The following is a 25,255-nucleotide window of genomic DNA, read 5'->3' as shown; positions in this document are numbered from 1 at the left end:
CAGTTTACTGCTGTTCTGCTCTCCCATTTCTCTTTCCATCGGTCATTTATTTTAAAGTTGGTTTGGTGCAGAGCCTGTGCGGTCTTTAGTGGAGGATGCCTAGACCGGAGTCGGTTTCCTTGGATGCCGTGAGTATCTTCATGGATTTGTAATTGAGGGTTGGTCATGATTTTTTGAAATTCTCTAACCAGAGCGTGTTCACGGCGCAGGTTAGGAGGGGGTATGTTACTGAGAACGGGCAGCCACACTGTAGGAGTTGGCCTGATTGTACCTGATATAATACGCATTGTTGCATTAAGTTGGCTATCTACCATGTCTGTATGTTTGCTGTTGAGCCACACTGGGGCACAGTATTCTGCCACTGGATACACCAAGCCAAGTGCGGATGTTCTTAAGGTAGAGGCTGTGGAGCCCCAAGTGGTGCCACAGAGCTTCTGCAATATGTTGTTGCGTGTTTTAAGTTTCGCTGTAGTTTTCGTCAGGTGTTCTTTGAATGTTAGTGTCCTATCTAGGGTAACCCCAAGGTACTTTGGGCAGACCGAACGAAGAATTCCTGCCCCACATCACAGTGAAACAGAACGACAGACAAAGCGCTATGCAAGATACATACAACGGTCCTTTTAGAGAACAACTGACAAAGGATCTCGGACCATGCATCCGAATCTGCCATTTCAACATTGAGGGCATAAGCAGAGCAAAATGTCAAGTATTGCAGAGAATTATACACGATAACGACATTGACCTGGTAGCCATACAGGAAACTCATGCTGAACTTTTGTATTTTTTTGGTTCTAATAAAACCCCATGTCATTCCAAACGTGTGTCAATTTTACCTCTCTATCTACATTATTCCGCGATTTATTCATTTTTAAAAATTATACTGACTTTTTGATCACCCGGTATTTGAGAAACTCTCGCGGTACACAACACTCGTAGTTCAAAATTTTCTTTTTACTCTGCACACAGTTACACATTCACCTCGTAATGACACAGTCAATATACTCGAAAGAAAGAAGAGGAAACAGAAGGACGCACCACAAAGGAATTATACGAATAGGACGGAAATCGGTAGATGTCATTAAGGTTACAACAGGATTTGATAATTTATTCCAGAGAAAAAGCTTCATAAATTGAATAAACCAGTAACTCGACAGTCCAGTGGTCGAGGTGGAATCTGAGAATCACGAAGCCAAGCAGAAGAAACTCTCTCCGTGTGCGGGTGGACATTATCTTGCTGATCTGTAAGCCCAGGATGGCTTTCCCTGAAGGGCAACAAAACTGGTGTAAGTGTAATGTCACATCGCTGGATTGGTTGCGGAGTACTTTTGCGGGCAGTCGCAGCTGCAAAGTCGAGCACGGGACACGGAACTGTTGTGTTGTGGGTAGCTCTGCATGTGAGAGGCATTGTTAGTATGGAAGTTTAAGTGCTGCTACAAGTGCTATTACAGTAAAGTGATGGAATATGGAAGTGACTCAGAGAAAAGTGCGTCAAGAAGTAATTAAAAAATGAGCAGTGCCGTCGATAACGTATTTGTCTATCCTCTCGTTGAGTGTACAGAATCAAACATCCGCGCCGTGTTCGGTCTCACAGAATGAACTAATGTGAATAAGCAAAAATTATTTACCATAAAAGAGTGCAAACAAGTTCCAGTGTCTTGTAGCGAGCGTGAGGACGTGCGTTCGATCATCGCGTTTCCGCATTATCAACAATCAGCCGCGCCGCGACGGTTATGCGCACGCTCGTACAAGTGAGAACTGAGAACTGAAAAATTTACTTTACGAACAGTGTTACAACATTACCAGTGTCCAGGAGGACTGGTACCAAAAGAAATCTGTGTATGCGTGGCGGGCATAAAAACTTTCGTTCGATTATTCAGCTTTCGCATCATCAACAATCATCTGCACCGTGCTCGGTTACGCGTACGCTCGTTCAAGTGATTTTTGTGGACGGATAATCATCTAGAAGTTGGCATCAAAACTTGAGACTTAGAATGCAAGCAGTGTAACCTGTGATTTCTTATCGTCTCAGAATATAGATGTTCATACCGGACGTAGGACAGTGTTGTGCTTGACTTGAGTAGCTCCCCTAAGCCCGCTTGCATATTTAGATAGATAATTTCAGGCAAGCCAGCAGCAGTGTGGAGCAGAACAATACGACCGCCGATGGATTATCAGGTGCGTGGTGTGGACGTGGCGCACGGTCCAGAAGAAGAGAAACCAGTTTAAGGGACCCCGCCATTTGTACCCCCGGGTGTGTTACACAGGGCGCCCACGAACCTCTATGGTGTAAGTGTACCGCGGATGACAACCAAACGGGCCCTGTTATGAAATGAACTGGCACTGCAGACCATCATTCCTGGATGTCGAACCATATGGTGTTCGAGACGCATGGTGGTATCGCACCGCTGGCTGGCTCGTCTCCAGACACGTCCTCGCTGGTCATCGAGGCTCAGTTCGAAGCGCAACTCAGCACCGAAAGCAATTCTACTCCAGTCAATGAGATTCCAGCCCGAAGACGTGTCTGGAGATGACACAAGCAGCGGTGGGATACCAACCCGCCTGGCGGCTGCCGTACGGACCAACAACCGGGAGAGATGGTCTGTTGTGCCATTTGTATTCGTAGGAGGTCCTGTTTGATTGTCATCCGCTCACCCTCACACCACAGCAGTAGGTCGACAATATTCTCCGCCTCGTTTTGTTGCCCTTCATGGAAAGCCATCCTGAGCTTCAGAGTTCAGCACGGTAATTTCCGCCTGCACACTGCGAGAGTCTCTACTGCAAGTCTTCGTGTCTGCCAAACACTCCCTTAGCCAGCAAGGACACCCGATCTCCCGCTAATTGGTCATGTGGAGCACCTTAGGCAGGGCCCTCCAATCACCTCGGGAGTTAGACGATCTAACGCGTAAATTGGATAGCATTTTGCGCGATATCTCACAGGAGAACATCCAGCAACAGTATCAATCAATGCCAAGCCGAATAACTGCTTACATAAAGGACAGAGGTGGACCAGGGCGTTATTGATTTTTTCAGTATGTGAATCTCTTTCCCTAGAATAAATCATCCAATTTTTCTGAAACTGCAATCATTTATTTGTGTGTGCGTGTGCATCGCATCTATCGATTTTCGTCCCACTCCGATAATTCCTCCGTCGTGCGTCGTTTTTCGTTTGGTTTAGGGTGTACATTTGAGACACATAGTTTCTAAACATGTAGGTACTACACCACTGTCTTTCTTTTACCTGTCATTCCGATTTAATAATTAAGTTTCAAGTATTTCGATGCATTCGAAAATGCTCTGTAAAACTAACAAGTAACTCTCTTTGTTAGCGGCACGGTAAACTAGTTCTATAAAGTCTGTAAGTCTGTAAGAAAGTTTTTAATCTATAAAGGTTTCTATATGTTTGGTCTCTGTAAATTTGTAACTTTTTTCTTGTTATTTGTGTGACACATCATAATAACGCGAGTATTCTACACTTGGCGCCGTTTCTCGCTTCCCGTCTTCCACTTCCTCCGATCATGCCAGCCTCCTAACTGCACTCTGGAATCCATAACGCCTCGGACATCTCGACCACAGCTCTTTCTACGTCGTCCACGTTTTCTTCTTTCCTCTGATGTGCATTGCCACACTTTCTTTGGCCACTGAATATCGGCCATACTTTCATGTCCATACCATTTTAGACTTTTCGTCTCTTTGGGACTACTACTGATTCATCGACACCCATAGCCTCTCTTATGTTAGTACACTACTGGCCATTAAAATTGCTACACTAAGAAGAAATGCAGATGATAAATGGGAATTCATTGGACAAATATATTATACTAGAACTGACATGTGATTACATTTTCAAGCAATTTGTGTGCATAGATCCTGAGAAATCAGTACCCAGAACAACCAACTCTGGTCGTAATAACGCATTGATACGCCTGGGCATTGAGTCAAACAGAGCTTGGATGGCGTGTACAGGTACAGCTGCCCATGCAGCTTCAAAACGATACCACAGTTTATCAAGAGTAGTGACTGGCGTATTGTGACGATATTGTTGCTCGACCACCATTGAGCAGACGTTTTCAGGTGGTGACAGATCTGGAGAATGTGCAGGCCAGGGCAGACGAACATTTTCTGTATCCAGAAAGACCCGTACAGGATCTGCAACATGCGGTCGTGCATTATGCTGCTGAAATATAGGATTTCGCAGGGATCAAATGAAGGGTAGAGCCACGGGTCGTAACATATCTGAAATGTAACGTCCACTGTTCAAAATGCCATCAATGCGAACAAGAGGTGACCGAGACGTGTAACCAATAGCACCCCATACCATGACGCCAGGTGATACGCCAGCATGGCGATGACGAATACACGCTTCCAATGTGCGTTCACCGCGATGTCGCCAAACACGGACGCGACCATCATGATGCTGTAAACAGAACCTGGATTCATCCGAAAAAATAACGTTTTGCAATTCGTGCACCCAGGTTCGTCGTTGAGTACACCATCGCAGGCGCTCCTGCCTGTGATGCAGCGTCAAGGGTAACCGCAGCCATGGTCTCCGAGCTGATAGTCCATGCTGCTGTAAACGCCGTCGAATTGTTCGTGCAGATGGTTTTTGCCTTGCAAATGTTCCCATCTGTTGACTCAGGAATCGAGACCTGGTTGCACGATCCGTTACAGCCATGCGGATAAGATGCCTGTCATCTGGACTGCTAGTGATACGAGGCCGTTGGGATCCAGCACGGCGTCCCGTATTACCCTCCTGAACCCACCGATTCCATATTCTGCTAACAGTCATTGGATTTCGACCAACGCGAGCAGGAACGTCGCGATACGATAAACCGCAATCGCTATAAGCTACAATCCGACCTTTACCACACTCGTTCTGCTCCCTACACGAGGCATCATAACAACGTTTCACCAGGCAACGGCGATCAACTGCTGTTTGTGTATGAGAAATCGGTTGGAAACTTTCCTCAAGTCAGCACCTTGTAGGTGTCGCCACCGGGGCCAACCTTGTGTGAATGCTCTGAAAAGGTAATCATTTGCATATCACAGCATATTCTTCCTGTCGGTTAAGTTTCGCGTCTGTAGCACGTCATCTTCGTGGTGTAGCCAGTAGTGTATTTGGTACACGGTCAAGCTTGGAGAGGCGGCAAATTCGTATCGAAATCTCTCGTGAAAGCAGCTTGTTTACTAACCACGTTTCTGCTCCGTGCGTAGCAATGTTTTCAAGAACTGAACGACATTTCACTTGTTAGGTCTTTTTTGTTATTTTGTTTTTGCAAAGGACCGAGTTCAGTTGTCGTACGGCCCCCAAGCCATGCCTATTTCACTACTTGCGACGTCTTAATTTCTGTCATTTAAAGACTTGATAACCCGCTGACACTTTAAAGAGATACATCCGCTGATCATACATCTCAATCTCCCACATTCCCTTTGATATTGTAGGCAATTTTCAAATATTCTGTTTTATCAAACTAATTTAACTTCCGAAGCTAACGTTCAACATCATCCTGGCCCCCTGCCACGATGACATGGCTGTCAGCGAAGATTACTGTGTACAAAATTTCGTTTCTCATGGTCGAACAAGGCAGCCCAGTGGTTAGCACACTGGACTCGCATTCGGGAGGACGACGGTTCAAACCTATGTCCGGGCATGCTGATTAAGGTGTTGCGTGATTTCCCTAAATCACTTAAGGCAGTTGCCGGGATGGTTCCTCCGAAAGGGCACGGCCGCTTTCTTTCTCCATCCTTTCCTAATCCGAGCTTGCGCTCCGTCTCTAATGACTCCTCTTCCTCCTCCTCGGTTCCCACAGGGACTCCCAATGCTTCACATTTGCTCCTCCAGGCTTTAAGTGCTTCCTCCACATAGATTTTAAACAGCGTCGGTGCTAAGCACACCCTTGCCGTAGCTGTTTTGTTACAGGGAACTCCGGCGACAATGAATTTCTATACTTTGACTGCAATCAGCCCACATAGAACTGTTTAAAAGGGTGTCACGGAAGTGGTTGACACGCCACTTTTCTTCATACTTGTCCATAGAGTATTTTGGGTTACCGTATCATAGGCCTTCTGCAAATCCACAAAGTCTAAATGGGTCTCTATCCCATTTGCAGTTCTCTTCACTACTAATTCCGTAGATTCGTGGTACTTACTAGAATTAAAGGAAAACGTGGAAGGGAGGACCCACCAATATAACTTTCTTTTCACACAACCTGTTTATTTAACAATATACAACCATAACTTCCTTTTTTTTTTACAAAAAGAGCAACTTGGCAAAATTTACAAAACGGGCGGACCTGCAGCCCGCCCATTATCGAGTCAAACAGCAGTGTTTACTATCGCGCTGGACAAAGTCTCTCTTAAATACCGTTCTGCACACGTGAAAGATATACAACCGCCATTGATGACAAGAGTGATTCAATTACCGAAAACAGATGACGTAACTTTTAATTTGAAAGCTGTATGTCGAAAGGTTCGGGGTTAAGATGCGCACCAGTGCTTAAAGATTAAACTGATCAGGAAACAAAATGACAATGATAAGGCTTACTTCAAAGCAACCAACTTCTTAATTTCAGTCGACAACCAAGGTGCGATTGGGTCCCAACCCGTCCCATTTGACAATCTTATTTTTACTAAAGCCCTGGTGACAGTTGGCTGTTAATATTTCCATAGTTAAACTGATTGTCAGTTATTAAGACCGCTCTGAAGGAACGTCATAAAAGATTTCTTGTGAACATTTATTAAAAGAGAAATCACTCGGCGGAACCACAGGATCCAGCTAAAATACACCAATAATGAACCATTCTTTCAAACACAGCGACACACAGCTCAGTACAACAGGTTGTTCAGATTATAACTAATGACTGGAAAATGTAATCACAATCAAAGATTGAACCTGTTAACATCTAAATCTAACCACAAGGTCCCTCTTTTGTTTAACGGCAACCTGTGCCTTAGTACAATTGTTTCGGCTGTATTTACGGCCAGGAGCTAACTCATTAGAACATTAATGATAAGGTACAAAGCAGAAAGAAAGGCAATGTAATAGTGGGACAAATTTTCAAAAAACTAGTGTCTTGAAAGTTCCTGGCAAATTAAAACTGTGTGCCGGACCGAGACTCGAACTCGGGACATTTTCCATCCGCGGGCAAGTGCTCACTCCGCTGCAGAGTGAAAATCTCATTCTGGAAACATCCCCTAAGCTGTGGCTAAGCCATGTCTCCGCAATATCCTTTTCTTTCAGGAGTGCTAGTTCTGCAAGATTAGCAGGAGAGCTTCTGTAAAGTCTGGAAGGTAGGAGACGAGGTACTGGCAGAAGTAAAGCTGAGAGGACGGGGCGTGAGTCGTGCTTGGGTAGCTCAGATGGTAGAGCACTTCTCCGCGAAAGGCAAAGGTCCCGAGTTCGAGTCTCGGTCCGGCACATAAAAATGGTTCAAATGGCTCTGAGCGCTATGGGACTGAACTGCTGAGTCATCAGTCCCCTAGTACTTAGAACTACTTAAACCTAACTAACCTAAGGACATCACACACATCCATGCCCGAGGTAGGATTCGAATCTGCGACCGTAGCGGTCGCGCGGTTCCAGGCTGAAGCGCCTAGAGCCGCTCGGCCACCTCGGCCGGCCCGGCACACATTCTGGAACTAGTGTCTTAGTACAATACTACGGTCTATATCTACGATAAAAGAGCCGACAAACTCTGAGAGTCGGTTACAAACCTGAAAATAATAAGGAGGGCAGGTAGAGAATGACACAAATCGCCACGAGGATTACAGAATGTTACTCCCCTTTATCACCAAGCAGTTTCATGGATCCACGGTGCGTCGCGGCGGTTACTGACAAGGGAACCTCCCCATCGCACCCCCTCAGATTTAGTTATAAGTTGGCACAGTGGATAGGCCTTGAAAAACTGAACACAGATCAATCGAGAAAACGGGAAGAAGTTGTGTGGAACTATGAAAAAATAAATAAAATATACAAACTGAGTAGTCCATGCGTAAGATGGGCGACATGAAGATTAGTCTCGGTTCAGGAGCGCCGTGGTCCCGTGGTTAGCGTGAGCACCTACGGAACGAGAGGTCCTTGGTTCAAGTCTTCCCTCGAGTGAGAATTTTACTTTCTTTATTTTTGCAATGTTATGATCTGTCCGTTCGTTCACTGACGCCTCCGTTCACTGTAATACGTTTAGTGACTGTGTTTTGCGACCGCACCGCAAAACCGTGCGATTAGTAGACGAAAGAACGTGCCTCTCCAATGGGAACCGAAAACATTTGATCGCAAGGTCATAGGTCAACCGATTCCTCCACAGGAAAACACGTCTGACATATTCTATACGACACTGGTGACGGCATGTGCGTCGCATGTTGTCGACCCACCTAACTTGTACACTTGGCGAATGGGTAAAAAGATTCTTCTACCTTGCCCGATTTAGGTTTCCTTGTGGATGTGATAATCACTCCCAAAAAGTGATCGCATCGGACGGACAGATAATAATTGTCTGAAAATAAAAAAAATTTGCCTTTTTCACTCGAGCGAAGATTTGAACCAAGGACCTTCCCTTCCGCAGGTGTTCACGCTAACCATGGGACCGGGGCGCTCCTGAGCTCGCACTCTCCTTGATGTTGCCTATCTTGCGCATGGACTACTCAGTTTGTGTATTTTACTTATTTTTTTCATAATTTTACCCAACTTCTTTCTGTTTTCTCGAGTGATACGTGTTCAGTTTTTCAAGGCCTATCCACTGTGCCAACATATAACTAAATGTGAGGGGGGTGCGATGGGGAGGTTCCCTTGTGACGATGAAAGCCAGGTAGAAGAGAGCAGCCAGTCCACGAGCGGTCGTCCGACACGAATGTTGCCAACCAGCCGACGGGACGTAGGCCTGCTGCTTGTAGTCGACGCTGACCTCGGTATCTTCGTTCTGCGCAGGCCCTCCTTGCGCAGCTCGTGGCCTCGGCTGCTTGGACCTCGTGACCGCCTCTTGTCGCGACGCTACCGCCAATCCCCAAACTTCGTCCCCCTCTCGGGCCAGCGAACCCCGTATATATATCGGCAAACAAAGACCTTCTAAGGACACAACCCACGGATAACAACTGTTCCTCACAGATATTGGCAATGGTGCCGCGAGAGGGATATTCGATACTACATCTGAGCTAGTGGCCCCAGACAGAACAGTCTACTAATTCAATGGCGCCACGGCTCATCCGTATTAATGTGAATATTTTATCAATACTCAAGTGTCTTGGTCTAAAACCGTTCTGTTCTTCAGATATTACAGGCTCCATTTCTATTTTCCTTTTGTTTCTCCCTTATAATGGTGCTAGTGATAGCCTCAGACTTATGTCTCGCTGATTGCCACAATCTTGCTTGCTCCCCTTCTAATACAATGAAGTAATAAAAGGACTTTTCCTATTTTTTTGGGTAGCTGATCCACTTCCAAGCACTTAGTACACAATTGGGTCAACATATCATACGCTGCCATAGGAGTTGCTTATATTAATTCTTTGATTATTCCACCTGAACCCGCTGATTTCCCATTTTTCATATGCTTCACAGCTTTACAAATTTCTTGCGAGGTAATCTGTCATGTACGTGAATGTTCGTTTTCTTCCCTCAGATTTAACATTCCATGTGTGTGAATTCCTTCCTCTCATTCGTGCGCCAGGCTTGATAATACTTTACCTACACTTTCATGCTTATTAGACTAATACCTGGGCCATCTTTGTTTTTAACTCTCATCGTCTTCAGTATCTTCCATGCTTTGCTTGCTCTAGTAACAACAAACTTTTTTTCTATATAATATCCACCTTCTGCCACGCCTAGTTTCTAACTTTAGCAATACCCCTTTGTGCTTCATTCCATTTAGCTCGAACTTTTTACGGTTTTCATTACAGTGAGTGCTCCGGAATTTATTATAGGCCTCATTTTTCGTCTTCACCAATTTTTCTACTTCCCCATTCCATCATGGATTTCTCCTCTCTTTTCCCATTTTTTATCGTCTTCCACAGGTTTAAAGGCCAGCTCATGTCTCATTGATTTACGTGATTCACACATATTTTCTGCAGTAGCACCCGTTGGTGGTTAGTGTAAGCTGATAGAGGAAGCTTGTTGAATTCTGCAAACTTAACAGATTATACCGAACTTCCGGACACTTTCGACGCCACTTCTTCACTTTCTGCTTCTTTCCATCTACAGAAAAACCATATTCTTGAAACCAGTAAGTAATGGCCTGAGATTTGATCCATATTCAGCTGCCCATAAACTCTCATGTCCTTTACAAACAATGTATTCAGTTGACGAGTTGTTGGTGTTGCACAGAGAGGCATTTAATAAGTATATTACCCGTAAGCATACAGCTGAGGACTGGGTCCTTAGCCTCCTACACGAGAGTGGAAGAAGGCGACAATGGACGAGTACAGTGCAGAAGATACTAGCAGTGGTGAAGTCAAACCAGAAATAATTATCGCTGCCGTAACTAATCGTCAAAATCTTCTGCCGACTGAGGACGTCGTGTTTTCATGCAGATCAGCGCAGGGTTTCACGGCTTGCTCAGAGAGGAGTCCTTGACTGCATTAATGTGACTATCAGCCAGGCTAGTTTCAGTCGATCCTGTCAGAACACAATCCCGTGTCAAGAAACAGCATGTCTCTCGGGTAAGCAATGCACTGCCACCGCGGACTTTTCAGGTTGTTTTAACCTTGTTTGTACTGCTTTCGGATGTCGAGCAGGGTGCTGTCGTTAACATACCACGATGTTTCGACAGCGTACCTTGCCGTCATCTTCAGGTTGTACATATACTATACTGTTTATAAAAAGTGAAACATTCAGAAGCAATGGTCTGCAACACGAAAAGCAAGAGGATGTCTGGAACAGAGAAACCACAATAAGTGATTTGAAAGGCAGAGAGGTGGCGTGCACCTAGGTTCTACAGCGCCCTTTCGGAGAGTTACGCAACGATCAGTCGGTGCGGTGCCGTCATACGAACCGGAAACATGTAAGCAAGTGCCTCTATGCCTCGTCGAAGCCACAGGGTGGAATATTGGCATGTGAGAGCATTCTAACGGGGCATAATGATCGACCACCGTGAGGCGGGTCTGTCGTTCAGTGACACTGCGGCTCGTACAGGGCACGCTGCTTGTACAGTGAGCTGCATGTGGAACGAGTGGAGACAAGAGTGGAGTGCATAGTGCCCAAAGGGTAGTTTAGGACACAATGTGACCACAGCACGAGGTAACCGCCATCTTGTCCACTTGGCCATATCAGGACAGCTTCGTCCACTGTGTGGCGCGAAGTTGCAGCACTGCAACTGATGTGGACATATTTGCGTCAACGGTACGACGTCATCTTCTGCCGGCTGGTCTGGTGGCACTGGTTGCACGCATGCAATTGCTTCGATTTCCACTGACTAGAAGCCACCAACGCAGCAATTGGCACCTGAACGCCGACACTGGCTTACTAAGTGCCAAAGTGTAATGTTTTCGGACGAGTCTCGCTTCAGCTTATCTTAACAGTGATGGCAGCTATCGCGGTCGACGTCCCCGTGGTGAACGCGATCGAGCAGACTGTATAGTTGATCGACACTGCGGACAAACGCCAAGTGTGATTGTTTCTTGTTGCGCCGTTGACTAAAGCACGCGATCTCGCCTGCTACATCTTGAGGGCAAACAGAACAACTGTCGCTAAATCAGGAGGTTTTACAACCCGACGCACAGATCCATCTGCAGGCCGTTCCACATTCCATATTTCAGCAGGACAGCACTCGACTGCATGTGGTGATAAAGGTGCAAGACCTCTCCGAAGAATGACGAATACCGGTGTTTCCTCGGTCTGCCCGTTCGCCTGACAAGTCGCCTATCGAACAAGTCTGGGGTATCGTCGCTCAGCAACTCGTTCGTTCCGGTTCTCCTGCAGCCCCCGTCGATGACTTGTGGACGCGCCCACAAACCGCTTGGCAGAGAACTCCCTGCTCCGTATGCAGGCGCTCTTTCATTTCATACCACATCTAGTGACTTTGACTGCAGGACGTCGTTTCGCTACTCCATACTGAATTTCCACAGTCACAGTGCATGTACAGGTCTGTAAATCTAATCATTCTGTAATGTCATATCCCTAATCCGCGGAATAAATTTCATTGCGATCACCTCTGCCAGTGTTTCAGTTACTGCACACAGTGCCGTACAATCGGCGTGTTTGCTACATGGTGCGTCCCTCACACCCTTATCGCATACCGCCGCTTCCCTCAATACATTGCGTCGGATGGAGTGGTGGGGAGATGCTATGGCCGAGTGCTGGGCGTGAATTCAGGTCTATCAGTGCTTCCGCGCCCCCTACCGCCCCCCTCCCGGATGACATTGGATGAGCGCTATTGTAGCCTTGTGTGGTGGCAAAGCAATAAGAAAGTACGAATAGTGTGGCCAACGTATGCTTTACCACAGTGGCATAAACTGATAAAAAACCAGCTCCCTTGGCTCTAGATGATCTTTAGGTGAGCTCAAAAGAGCGTTAATCTTCATTGGCGGACGAACCACAGTCTTGATGTTAAAATTTCTTAAATTTCTCCCTATTTTGGCCTAGAAGCTTCCTAAAAATTATGGTCCAGACTCCAACGCAAATTGGATGTCTCACAGAATCTGTTCCCTTTAAGTACAGACTTCAGGTGTTCAATTTGCTGCGGTGAACTTTTCATATCAGAAATGACACATCCTCTACGGTCCAACGTCCAAAGGACCACAGGGCGTTGGTGCGTTGGATGACAGATAGTCGTATGTGTAGGTTTGTGGCAATTCTTTGCCCTATCCATAGTGCCATCAATCTGTTTGTAAACAGGAACATCCTAAAAGTGGAGCTTTTCATCAACATTCCCTTTTACTGGACGTTCTAAATGCTGTGTCGAGTTGTAAAACTAATTCTTTGTTAGGAACTGTGTTGTTGGTAATTGTTGGTAAGACGGGTACCAGGTTGAGATTCATTGGGGGACTCCTTAGAAAATGTAGTCCATCAACACTCGCTCGACCTATATTTGAGTATTGCTCATCAGTGTGGGATCCGTACCAGATCGGGTTGACGGAGGAGATAGACAAGGTCCAAAGAAGAGCGGCGCGTTTCGTCACAGGGTTATCTGGTAAGCGTGATAGCGTTACGGAGATGTTTAGCAAACTCGAATGGCAGACTCTGCAAAAGAGGCGCTCTGCATCGCGGTGTAGTTTGCTGTCCAGGTTTCGAGAGGGTGCGTTTCTGGATGAGGTATCGAATATATTGCTTCCCCCTACTTATACCTCCAGAGGAGATCACGAATGTAAAAATTAGAAAGATTCGAGCGCGCACGGAGTCTTTCCGGCAGTCGTTCTTCCCGCAAACCATACGCGACTGGAACAGAAAAGGGAGGTAATGACAGTGGCACGTAAAGTGCCCTCCACCACACACCGTCGGGTGGCTTGCGGAGTATGTAGAATTGCTGCATTATGATATTACCAATCTATCCCCATACCCCCCATTTACCTTCCCAGAGCGCAGTAAACAGTGACTAAAATCGTGTATTTTATTTGTGTACGGTTACTTTGGTAACCAGAGCTCTTACGTGGTGCAGGTGTTAGCAACCGCAGTTGATGGCAGCTTCCGCTGTGCTATCGCGGAGGGTGCCGGACCCTCGTCCGGATAGCAATCCGTGCCGGCGCGATACGGAGCCTGGGTTAATTATAAGTGCGGTGGCGGTGGGAGGGCCCCCTGCTATCGCGCCGGCCTTTATCTCGCCTCGGGACGACCACGCCCTGCCGCCATTCGATCCCTTGACGTGCGATACCGGTCATGTTTCGGTGGCTGCGGCGGCCGTTACGGCTTCCGTGAAGGAACCCGACCACCTTCAGGTCGCTGGAGTCTCAACCGTGCTCGTAGGGCGCACCCGTAACAGGGGGTACGAATGGCACCGACGTCCAAAGAGCCTGTTATTGATCCTCTGCTAGCGGCAGTGTGCCATGGACCGCTGAAGGATCGAGGAGTTTCTTTGATTTTTGGGTCGTCAGTCTTCATACTGGTTTGATGCGGCCTGTCACGAATTCCTCTCCTGTGCAAACCTTTTGAATTCAGGGTAACACTTCCAAGCTACATCCTCAATTATTTTTTGGATGTATTCCAGTCTCTGTCATGCCCTAGAATATTTTTCCTCTCTACAGGTCCATCTAGTAGCATGGAAGTCACTCCTTGATGCATTAACAGGTGTCCTACCATACTGTTCCTTCATCTTGAAAAATCCGCCTCGTTTGCACAAACTACCTGGTGTTTACCTAGGTTTCAGCGTGGGTAACCATGCCTTCTTCAGAACAAATATAAAACAGCTAGCCTATATAGGCATAGTCAAAGGCTAAAATCAACACCTACAGCGGCAAGACCGCATAAATTTTTTTTACAAACACACGATACATATGTACCAAGTCAGTAATATTACTTGTCTCAGCCCTGTGTGTGCTGCCTCGCCCCAGCCAACGTACGATGGTCACAGGCTCTCCACAGAACTGAGGCACCGCAGGCTGCCCACATGCGCGGCTATCGAAATTACTGCGCATGCGCGCGCCGAGGAAACGCTCTCCTTATGCATGGGAGCGGGATTACAAAGTTAACACGGGGCGGGACCTAACTGATTGCCAAAAGCTGTCGCGGAAATAGCAAATTGAGCAAATGATAAAAGCGGTGATGCGGGTATTAAGACATATTTAATAGCAACGCACGACAAACTTTGTGCACGGATGGTAAATCAGCCACAAGTTAATATGGAGGCTCTAGAATTAGGTAGAAATTACAACTAAACTACATCGCTATAATATTAAGCGGCCGACCAGGCCGTAATCAGAAGACATTAAAGATTTATAACATACCTTGGCTCCATGATCTTATAATTACATAGAAGTCAACGAAGATACATGAAATACACTCCTGGAAATTGAAATAAGAACACCGTGAATTCATTGTCCCAGGAAGGGGAAACTTTATTGACACATTCCTGGGGTCAGATACATCACATGATCACACTGACAGAACCACAGGCACATAGACACAGGCAACAGGGCATGCACAATGTCGGCACTAGTACAGTGTATATCCACCTTTCGCAGCAATGCAGGCTGCTATTCTCCCATGGAGACGATCGTAGAGATGCTGGATGTAGTCCTGTGGAACGGCTTGCCATGCCATTTCCACCTGGCGCCTCAGTTGGACCAGCGTTCGTGCTGGACGTGCAGACCGCGTGAGACGACGCTTCATCCAGTCCCAAACATGCTCAATGGGGGACAGATCCGGAGATCTTGCTGGCCAGGGTAGTTGACTTACACCTTCTAGAGCACGTTGGGTGGCACGGGATACATGCGGACGTGCATTGTCCTGTTGGAACAGCAAGTTCCCTTGCCGGTCTAGGAATGGTAGAACGATGGGTTCGATGACGGTTTGGATGTACCGTGCACTATTCAGTGTCCCCTCGACGATCACCAGTGGTGTACGGCCAGTGTAGGACATCGCTCCCCACACCATGATGTCAGGTGTTGGCCCTGTGTGCCTCGGTCGTATGCAGTCCTGATTGTGGCGCTCACCTGCACGGCGCCAAACACGCATACGACCATCATTGGCACCAAGGCAGAAGCGACTCTCATCGCTGAAGACGACACGTCCCCATTCGTCCCTCCATTCACGCCTGTCGCGACACCACTGGAGGCGGGCTGCGCGATGTTGGGGCGAGAGCGGAAGACAGCCTAACGGTGTGCGGGACCGTAGCCCAGCTTCATGGAGACGGTTGCGAATGGTCCTCGCCGATACCCCAGGAGCAACAGTGTCCCTAATTTGCTAGGAAGTGGCGGTGCGGTCCCCTACGGCACTGCGTAGGATCCTACGGTCTTGGCGTGCATCCGTGCGTCGCTGCGGTCCGGTCCCAGGTCGACGGGCACGTGCACCTTCCGCCGACCACTGGCGACAACATCGATGTACTGTGGAGACCTCACGCCCCACGTGTTGAGCAATTCGGCGGTACGTCCACCCGGCCTCCCGCATGCCCACTATACGCCCTCGCTCAAAGTCCGTCAACTGCACATACGGTTCACGTCCACGCTGTCGCGGCATGCTAGCAGTGTTAAAGACTGCGATGGAGCTCCGTATGCCACGGCAAACTGGCTGACACTGACGGCGGCGGTGCACAAATGCTGCGCAGCTAGCGCCATTCGACGGCCAACACCGCGGTTCCTGGTGTGTCCGCTGTGCCGTGCGTGTGATCATTGCTTGTACAGCCCTCTCGCAGTGTCCGGAGCAAGTATGGTGGGTCTGACACACCGGTGTCAATGTGTTCTTTTTTCCATTTCCAGGAGTGTACATCCTGAAAGCGCGTAGCAATAAGAAAATACAAATGGTGATCTTCTTGGCTAACCAAAGCCTCAACACAGTAGGAAGGAAAACGCACCAAAATGGGGGAGGGGAAGGGGGGAGGGGCGTGAACAATCCGTGAACAATCAAATCGTGCGCGTGCATCAACCAACTTCCACGTCATGCAACTTAATGTGAAGAATTAAGTAAGGGACCGAAACATTCAAAGAAATTTCTGTTTTTTTAATTGGAGCTGATCGCGTCTTTGGCATACTGCAGGTGTTTAAAAATTTGCATTTTCTCTAATATGTCCAATTTTGAACCTTTAACTTCAGCATGAAGCAACTCGATATTAGACGGGAGACTCGGCGCATGAGCCATTTCTATAAGGTGTTCCGCGATAATACTTACGATTACTGACGCGCTGCAATTCTGAAAGTTCTTAAGTTCCTTCATCTTGTTGGTGTTTTTCATGTGTTCAAAAATGGTTCAAATGGCTCTGAGCACTATGGGACTTAACATCTGTGGTCATAAGTCCCCTAGAACTTAGAACTACTTAAACCTAGCTAACCTAAGGACATCACACACATCCATGCCCGAGTCAGGATTCGAACCTGCGACCGTAGCAGCCGCGCGGTTCCGGACTGAGCGCCCAGAACTTCATGTGTTCCTTTCCTCACCAATCCTGCGGAGAACCTCCTCATTCCTAATTTCCAGCCGGCGGCGGTGGTCTCGCGGTTCTAGGTGCTCAGTCCGGAACCGCGCGACTACTACGGTCGCAGGTTCGAATCCTGCCTCGGGCATGGATGTGTGTGATGTCCTTAGGTTAGTTAGGTTTAAGTAGTTCTAAGTTCTAAGGGACTGATGACCACAGATGTTAAGTCCCATAGTGCTCAGAGCCAACCCTAATTTCCAGCATTCGCATGTAACACAACACCTCAAATGCTTTGATTTTTTCTGTTCCAGTCTTCCCACCATCCACGTTGCAATACCACACGTTGCTGTGCTCCAAACGTTCAGTCTCTGAAATGTCTTCCTCAAGTTAAGGGTTGTGTCTTTTTTGCCCTCCTTGCCCCGTCCATCATGGGCTGTTTTGCTACCTATGTAATAAATTCCTTAACTTCTTCTACTTAGTTATACCCAAAACTAATGTCAAATTTCTTGTTTTCTTATTTGTGCTACTTGTTATTACTTTCGTCTTTCTTGGTTTTACTCTCAGTCCAATTCAGCACTCATTAGACAGTTCATTCCGTTCAGAGGATTCTGTAATTCTCCGCTTTGACTGAGGACAGCAATGTTATGAGTGAATCTTATCGCTGATGTCCTTTCACCTCGAATTTTGATACCACTCTTGAACCTTTCTTTTATTTCCATTATTGCTTCTTTGATATCTACATCCCTGTCTTACACCCTTTTTAATCCGAGCACTTCGTCCTTGGTTTTCCAGACATATTTCTACCTCTTCGTTCTTGTACATATTGACACACAACTAGCTCTTTATACTCATGAAGTAATAAGTGCTATCGACAGGGGATGACAAATTGATTCGATATTTTTAGATTTACGGAAGGATTTCGACGCCGTTCCTCACTAGCGTCTTCTAACCAAACTGCGTGGCTATGGAATATCGCCTCAGATGTGCAACTGGATTCGTGATTTCCTGGCAGAAAGGTCGCAGTTCGTAGTAATAGACGGAAAGTCATCGAGTAAAACAGAAGTAATATCCGGCGTTCCCCAAGGAAGGGTTATAGGCCCTCTATCATCCCTGATCTATATTAACGACATAGGAGACAATCTGAGTAGCCGTCGTAGATTGTTTGTAGATGATGCTGTCATTTACCGTCTTGTAAAGTCACCAAATGATCAAAACGACTTCCAAAATGATTTAGATAAGATATCTGTATGGTGCGAAAAGTGGCAATTGACCCCGAATAAAGAAAAGTGTGAAGTTATTCACATGAGTACTACAAGAAATCAGCTAAATTTCGATTACGCGATAAGTCACACAAATCTGAATGCTGTAAATTCAGCTAAATACTTAAGGATTACAATTACAAATAACCTAAATTGGAACGATCTCGTAGATATTATTGTGGCTAGAGCAAACCAAAGACTGCGATTCATTGGCAGAACACTTAAAAGGTGCAGCAGGTCTACTAAAGAGACTGCTTTCACCACGCTTGTCCGCCCTACTGTGGAGTATTGCTGTGCGGTGAGGGATCCGCATCAGGTGGGGACTGACGGATGACATCGAAAAAGTACAAAGGAGGGCAGCTCGTTTTGTTTTATCGCGAAATAGGGGAGACAGTGTTACAGACATGATACGTCAATTAGAGTGGCAATCATTAAAACAAAGGCGTTTTTCGTTGCTACGGGATCTTCGCATGAAATTTCAATCACCAGTTTTCTCTTCCGATTGCGAAAAAATTCTGTTGGCATCCACCAACATAGGGAGAAATGATAATCACGATAAAATAAGAGAAATCAGGGCTCGCATAGAAAAATTTAAGTGCTTGTTTTTCCCACGTGCCGTTCGAGAATTGAACGGTAGAGAGACAGCTTGAAGGTGGATCATTGAAGCCTCTGCCAGGCACTTTATTGTGAATAACAGAGTAATCACGTAGATGTAGATGTAGATCATTATCATCATAGATGTAGATGTAGATTGTGTATTACGAGTTTTTCCCTGTTGCTTTTCCCTACTTTCCTCAGACCTTCGAACAGCAAGCGCTTTAGTGAATGTCATCCCCGTTTTCAAGAAGGGCCGTAGAACGGACACACAAAACTGTAAGCCTACATCGTTGACATCAGTACGCTATAGAATTCTGAAACCAGTTTTGAGGTCACGTATTATAACATTAAGACAGCAGCCGGGTGATGCGGTGTTCCTTGACTTCCGGAAAGTAGTCGATTCAGTTCCACTCTACCACCTAATGCACAAAAAAGAGCGCACGGAATATCACACCAGCTGTGTGATTGGACTGAAGAGTTTCTAGCAAACAGAACACAGCGTGTCATTCTCGAGGGAGAGAAATTATCAAATGTAAAACTAACTTCGCGCATACAACGAGGTAGTGTTAGAGGAACATTACTTTTAGAAATATGTATGCATATGACGTAGTGAGTAACGTCGTAAGTTCATTGCAGCTTTCCTCAATTAATTTAGTTGTAAACAGAGAAGTGGCAGAGCTAGTAAATTGTGCTGAAATATGGAGTCGACCCGTGCTGTACGGATTGGTAGTTGACCTTCAACATAAAATGCATGAACAGGCAGAACGAGTCATTATTGCCTGATTTCTCGATTGTGCGACCATCACTGGAAGCACTCACAATCACAGTATATCCAGCGTGTGCGTACGTTCGTATAACACCCCACTGGGGTATACCCGAAGCCACTTTTACCAAGTATTCTCTCCGTTGTGAACCACGTGCAGTGCTTTGTTTCCTCTAAACTCTTCTTCAGTCCAATCAGATCCCTGATTTAAAGTGGAACGAACACAAAACTAATCGCAGCTAAGGCAGATGCCAGACAGATTCACCAGCAGAATAATCAGGAAGTGGAATTAACCCCAAAGTTGCTGGTTTAAAAAAATCTCTTCGGTTAATACATATTGCTTGTCAGCCTGGGACCGGTGCCAGACTGGATTGATTGAGGGACTGGATAAGACACAAAGAAGAGCAGCACTTTTCGCTAAACGTTCATTTAGTGAGCGCGAAAGGTCACACAGATGCTCTCCCAACTCCACTGGAAGACGCTACATGAAAGGTGTTTTGTAGCAGGGTGTGGTTGACTGGTTTACTGTTAAAGTTTCGAGAAATCGTACGTTTTTTTTAGAACAGTGAACGAACATATTACTTCCTCATACGCGAAGCTCCTAAAAATTCGAACTCACATGGAGTTTTACCAGCAATAGTTCTTCCAGGTAACCATTCGGGTTTGAAACGGAAAAGGATGGAAATGACAGAGGTACACAAAAACCCTCCGCCACGCACCATTGGTGGTTTGAGGAGTGTACAGGCAGAATTAGGTATAGATATACTACTCTGCACGAGTTCGTAGGTGTTGTCAGCGACAGTATATTCTTCTGCGTGACTGGCCTGCGCTATAATCCTCTTCTGTTCCTTCAGCAAGCCAGTGCCGTGTTTCGCTCTAAAAGGAAGTTCTCCTATGCTTTGTCTGTTTTGTTTTTTGGAGAAGGGATCTTTTGAGTAAAATGTTGGTAGGATGTCGTTATTGGTCTGATATAAAAGCCGACAGCACAAGGTGGGGGAATGCTGTAGAACACGTCAGAAGCAGTATATTGTTGCCATTGTATTCTTGAGACGGCTTCGAAACACACTAATAGGAAGGCATATTTGTGGTCTCTTACCTGAGGGTACGTACGCGCTACCATTAAAAATGGATATTCAAAATAATTTCTGTTTCCTTATCAAAACAAATGAAAGTTCAAACAGGAGCAATCGATAATTGTGCACATCGACGTCACCAGATGGAAGCGAGAGTGATACCTGGTATTCTTCCATATTAGCAGTAAACCTTTAATTAATCATATTTCGTGACCATGAAGGCTTGGGGAAGTTAGGGAATCTGTTTTTCAGTAATCTACTGAATCTCTGAGGTAAAATTCTACTTCAAAATTTACACAAAGGAAATTCGCAGTTGTTAGAAGGTAGAAGGAATGTGTCATTAGAGCTTTACACAATTTTCACTTTCCTGCTTTGGCAATGAAACGCACTCTGCTGCCATAAAATTTACTATAGTATCTGTAAGTAGTATAGATATTGAGATGCACGCATGTTTTGTTGTTTCGGCATAAAAGGCGGGTCCCCTCGGTAGATAGTCAAATCCAAATGTCTAGTGGAAAAATTTATACCTATCTTGATTGTTTTTGTTCAGTATTGGTAGTACACGGCTTCACATGTCTAAGGTAATTTGAAAAGGTTGAATAACAAACAAAAACCTTGCGTAATGCTTATTTATTATCATTCGCCATAAACCCAAAACATATTGCTCTACTTCGATGTGACTTCATCTGTGTTGCCACCATACTATTTTTTGAAATCGAGTCACCTGTTGCCCCTGTCATTCTGCTAGTTATTTTCTCGACTCACCGAAAATTCTCCAGAGCAGCCCAAATCTCCCTACTTTCATCTGAGGCCCCTATTTTTATTAAGTTGGCTCGTGACGTCATTCTTATCACGTCAGCCAAGACCTACGTCAGAATTGCGAAGCTTTTTGTAATCAGATGATCATTTGTACAATTTCCAATGACAATGAAGGCCAATTTTCTGTATGATTCAGTAGAACAAAACAGAATTCTTGGATCCTGATGTACTGTTAAATTAGTTTCCATAGAAATCATTATTGTACTGCATTGATTCAAGCGGGGTGACAAGGTGACAGGAAACTACAAACACACAAAAGTGAAAATCGCAACAAAAGTGTCAAAATGAAACTTAAACAAAATATGATCCATAGATGCAGTGAAAGATCGAATATTAAAGAGAGAGCGCAAATATGGACAGTGTTTAGTAAGTTCTCGATGTATTTCTATCGATGTTTTCATTAATCAATTAATATTAATATGTAATGTGCCTTTTGAACGTTTGTATGTATATAAATTTTTTGACTTCGTTGCAACCAGTTTTCGATTTGTAGTCTAATAACACAATTCTAACTTGTATGAATGTAAACTTTTCTGGCATACAGTGCTGCCGAAAAGCTGTTGTGTCTTCAGCCAAGAGACAGTGATGAGACGCTGAGACGTTTCAACGACTGCCACACTCATCATCTTCTTATGAAGGCAGAAGATGATGATTGACAGTTGTCGAAACGATACAGCACCTAAGCACTACCACCTGGCAGTTAATTGTCAGCTGCCCCAAAAATTCACCTTAGACTTGGTATTGAGTATACATTTCCCTGTTTATTTATTCCAAGAACCGTCTCACGGCAGTTTACCACACAGTACTGTAACTCTTTATTTATACAATCTTGATAATCGGTTAACTACTGTTTGTTTCAGAAGGCAAATACAACACAAATTATGATAGAGCGCCCCATTCAGGACTGGTATTCAAATTCCTGCCCGATCACGCAGATACAGGTTTTCCGTCGTTCCTAGTCTTACCCATCCTTGTTCTGTTCGGAACTGCGCTCCGTCTGTAATGTAGTCATCACGTCCTTCCTTTCTTTATAGCAGAGCGTAGCTATGGACAACGTAACAGGCTATTTATCGTATACAGGGAGTATACCCCATTGAAAATGGCCAAAGAAAGAAGGAAAATGCAGTGTCTATTTGGACGTTTCTCAAAGTTGAAGGTTCTAATTTATCGGCTTACGATGGCTAGCGTCTGCACTACATTCTCTGCAGCTGTTCAGTGGCGTACTTTGTTCAAACCACAAGAACCTACCAAGGATTTATAACTGAATCCGTAGTGTGTTAATAGTGTAAGCGTAGATATTGTGACCAATGGTACCTTAACATGTATCCACTTCAGAGGGTTAGAGTTTTTTTTTCTCTGAATCTAACAGTCGTCTGGCAAACTCGTAACATAATTTACTACCTGATGTTTTCCGCACGGTCGTAGCTGCACCAATGAGTGGACTATGTCTGTTAGTATAGCCTAACCGGTTTACGTCCGCGCGTCCTCACTTCAACACATGACCTGTTGCCCAGAGGAAAACAAGCTATGATGGATTGCTCTTGCCAAGTGTACTTGGAAATTCTCACCAAACTAAAAACATTCTACTCCTGACAGATATAACTATTAGTCTGGAAATGAAGTAAATACTGATATAATGTTGTCCTATCACCACTGCTCAGTCACCACTGTAAATCTCTACACTTATACTCCTAACCCCTGTGTATATGCAGAACACCACTGCCAGGAACGATGGAAGTATTCCTTAGTGGAAGTGTCACGTGATTGATCATACGACAGATTACTCGAGTAGTAATGATTTAGCGGGCCTTCCAAGCTACTGGAAGAGTGTTCAGGGAGACGCAATTGACGTTCGCTTCGCACTTCTCCTGCTCTACAGGGGCAGAAGTTTCTGTTTCATGACTGTGTGAGATCTGCCACAGTGCTTGATGAAACATTACAGTGGTCAAATGGCGTTATAATCTTATCTCATAACATCTGCTAGTCTAGAAGTTGTAGTCTATGATGTAGTTCATCAGATGTGGCACCGTTGCATCGGGAGTACCTCTTCAACACAGTGCAAAGTCGTTGTAACATTCGCAGTGTTTCGAGCTTCACACTATAGATAGTCTTGTTTGGCCGGTGGGTTATGCGCCGAGATGAAAACCATTTCCGAAGATGGCGATTAGCCGTGCGATACATTTGAAACACACCGAAACGGGGAGGGTGGTAACTGAAACAGATGAGCGGAAACATACGGTGGTTATTGTCCACCAATCTCCTGTCATCTCAACAGTAACCGCCCCGACTCGGCAGAACTACAGAAAATTTCTCCAGCTGCAAGAGTCCTTTAAATACAGAGTGTCTACGTTCAATTGCCGCAAGGAAGGAGGCGAACAATGATACAGAAATGAATGAATGCGAAACTGAAGAAATGCGCAAATCGCTTGACAGAGGTAAAATCGCAGAAACTGGTTTATTGGTTCTCAGATTCTAAACCGAATACCCGAAGGAATTACCGCTTCTAACATTAGTGAACAATAAATCACTGGGTGAATGAAGCGTGTCACGAGACTGGTAAACGGCTCTGCTCGTTCAGTCTGTGAACAGTGCTTTAAGATCGTCTCGCAGAGACCTGTCTTGATGACAACGGGTTCTTGCAGAACTACGAAACATATGTAGTGCAAATTTGATTTTTCAGTACTGAATTAATATAGTTTTATATACACTATTACTTTAAGAGACCATCATAGATGCTACTAAGATGACGTCATACAGCCTTGCTCAGAAAATTCCAGTAACCAAAGTTCCAAAAGAAGTTCATAAGCATATTTCTTCCTCTAATACACTTGCCATAAAAATAAGTGAATCAAGCAAATACTAATGAGGGATGAAAAGAAACTTCATGGGGTGAGAGGGTATGTGATATTATTTTAGTGATTACAATATCGATCCAAATTCGCTAAGAACTTGGCAGTAAGAGCCCACTTATCAAGATGACGCTGCACACGCTCTGGCCAGGATGCAGACAGTTCATAGAGATACGTGCCAGTTGAAAAACGGCACCACCGTGCTGTCACATGACATGGGATCTGTTATACAGTTATCGTAGTTTTTTTTCAGTAACTGTAAAATTTTACCATGAGTGAGAAGTGTGGGCTCTGTCGTAGGTTTGTGAGTAGTGGGTTACATTGTGGGATTTGTTCAAAGTATTTTCATTGGGAGGAATGCAGTGGGGAAACCAGTGGGCATTCTAGCGAGAACCTCTCCTGGGAATGCAGAATCCGTAGTAGAAATAAGTTGATAGAGGAGCAGAAAACCTATGCCCTTAAGGTGCAGTTACAACGCACAAAGGAGGAAATACATAGGTTGAGGAGGGTTCAAATGGTTCAAATGGCTCTGAGCACTATGGGACTTCTGTGGTCATCAGTCCCCTAGAACGTAGAACTACTTAAACCTAACTAACCTAAGGACATCACACACATCCATGCCCGAGGCAGGATTTGAACCTGCGACCGGGTTGAGGAGGGTGAAGGGTGGTGGGGAAAATGGGAACTGGCAGTTGACAAGACGACAGCTAGGAGGAGGAGGTATTCAGACAGTTATACTTGGTGTATATGCAATAGATTTGACCAACTGTCAGAGCTGAGTTGAGAGGAGCCCCTTGTAGTCGTAGATGTAGGGAACATGCAGCAGTCCTCAGCAGTTAGGAGGTCTAGGTCAGTTGCAAAGTCTAACAGAAAGAAGAAGGTTCTAGTGCTAGGTAGTTCGCACAGTCGAGGT

This window comes from Schistocerca cancellata, chromosome 6 (assembly GCF_023864275.1).
Source record: "Schistocerca cancellata isolate TAMUIC-IGC-003103 chromosome 6, iqSchCanc2.1, whole genome shotgun sequence".
Classification (NCBI taxonomy): Eukaryota; Metazoa; Arthropoda; class Insecta; order Orthoptera; family Acrididae; genus Schistocerca; species Schistocerca cancellata.
The sequence above is the reverse complement of the archived record's forward strand: the minus strand, read 5'-3'. Positions refer to the sequence as shown.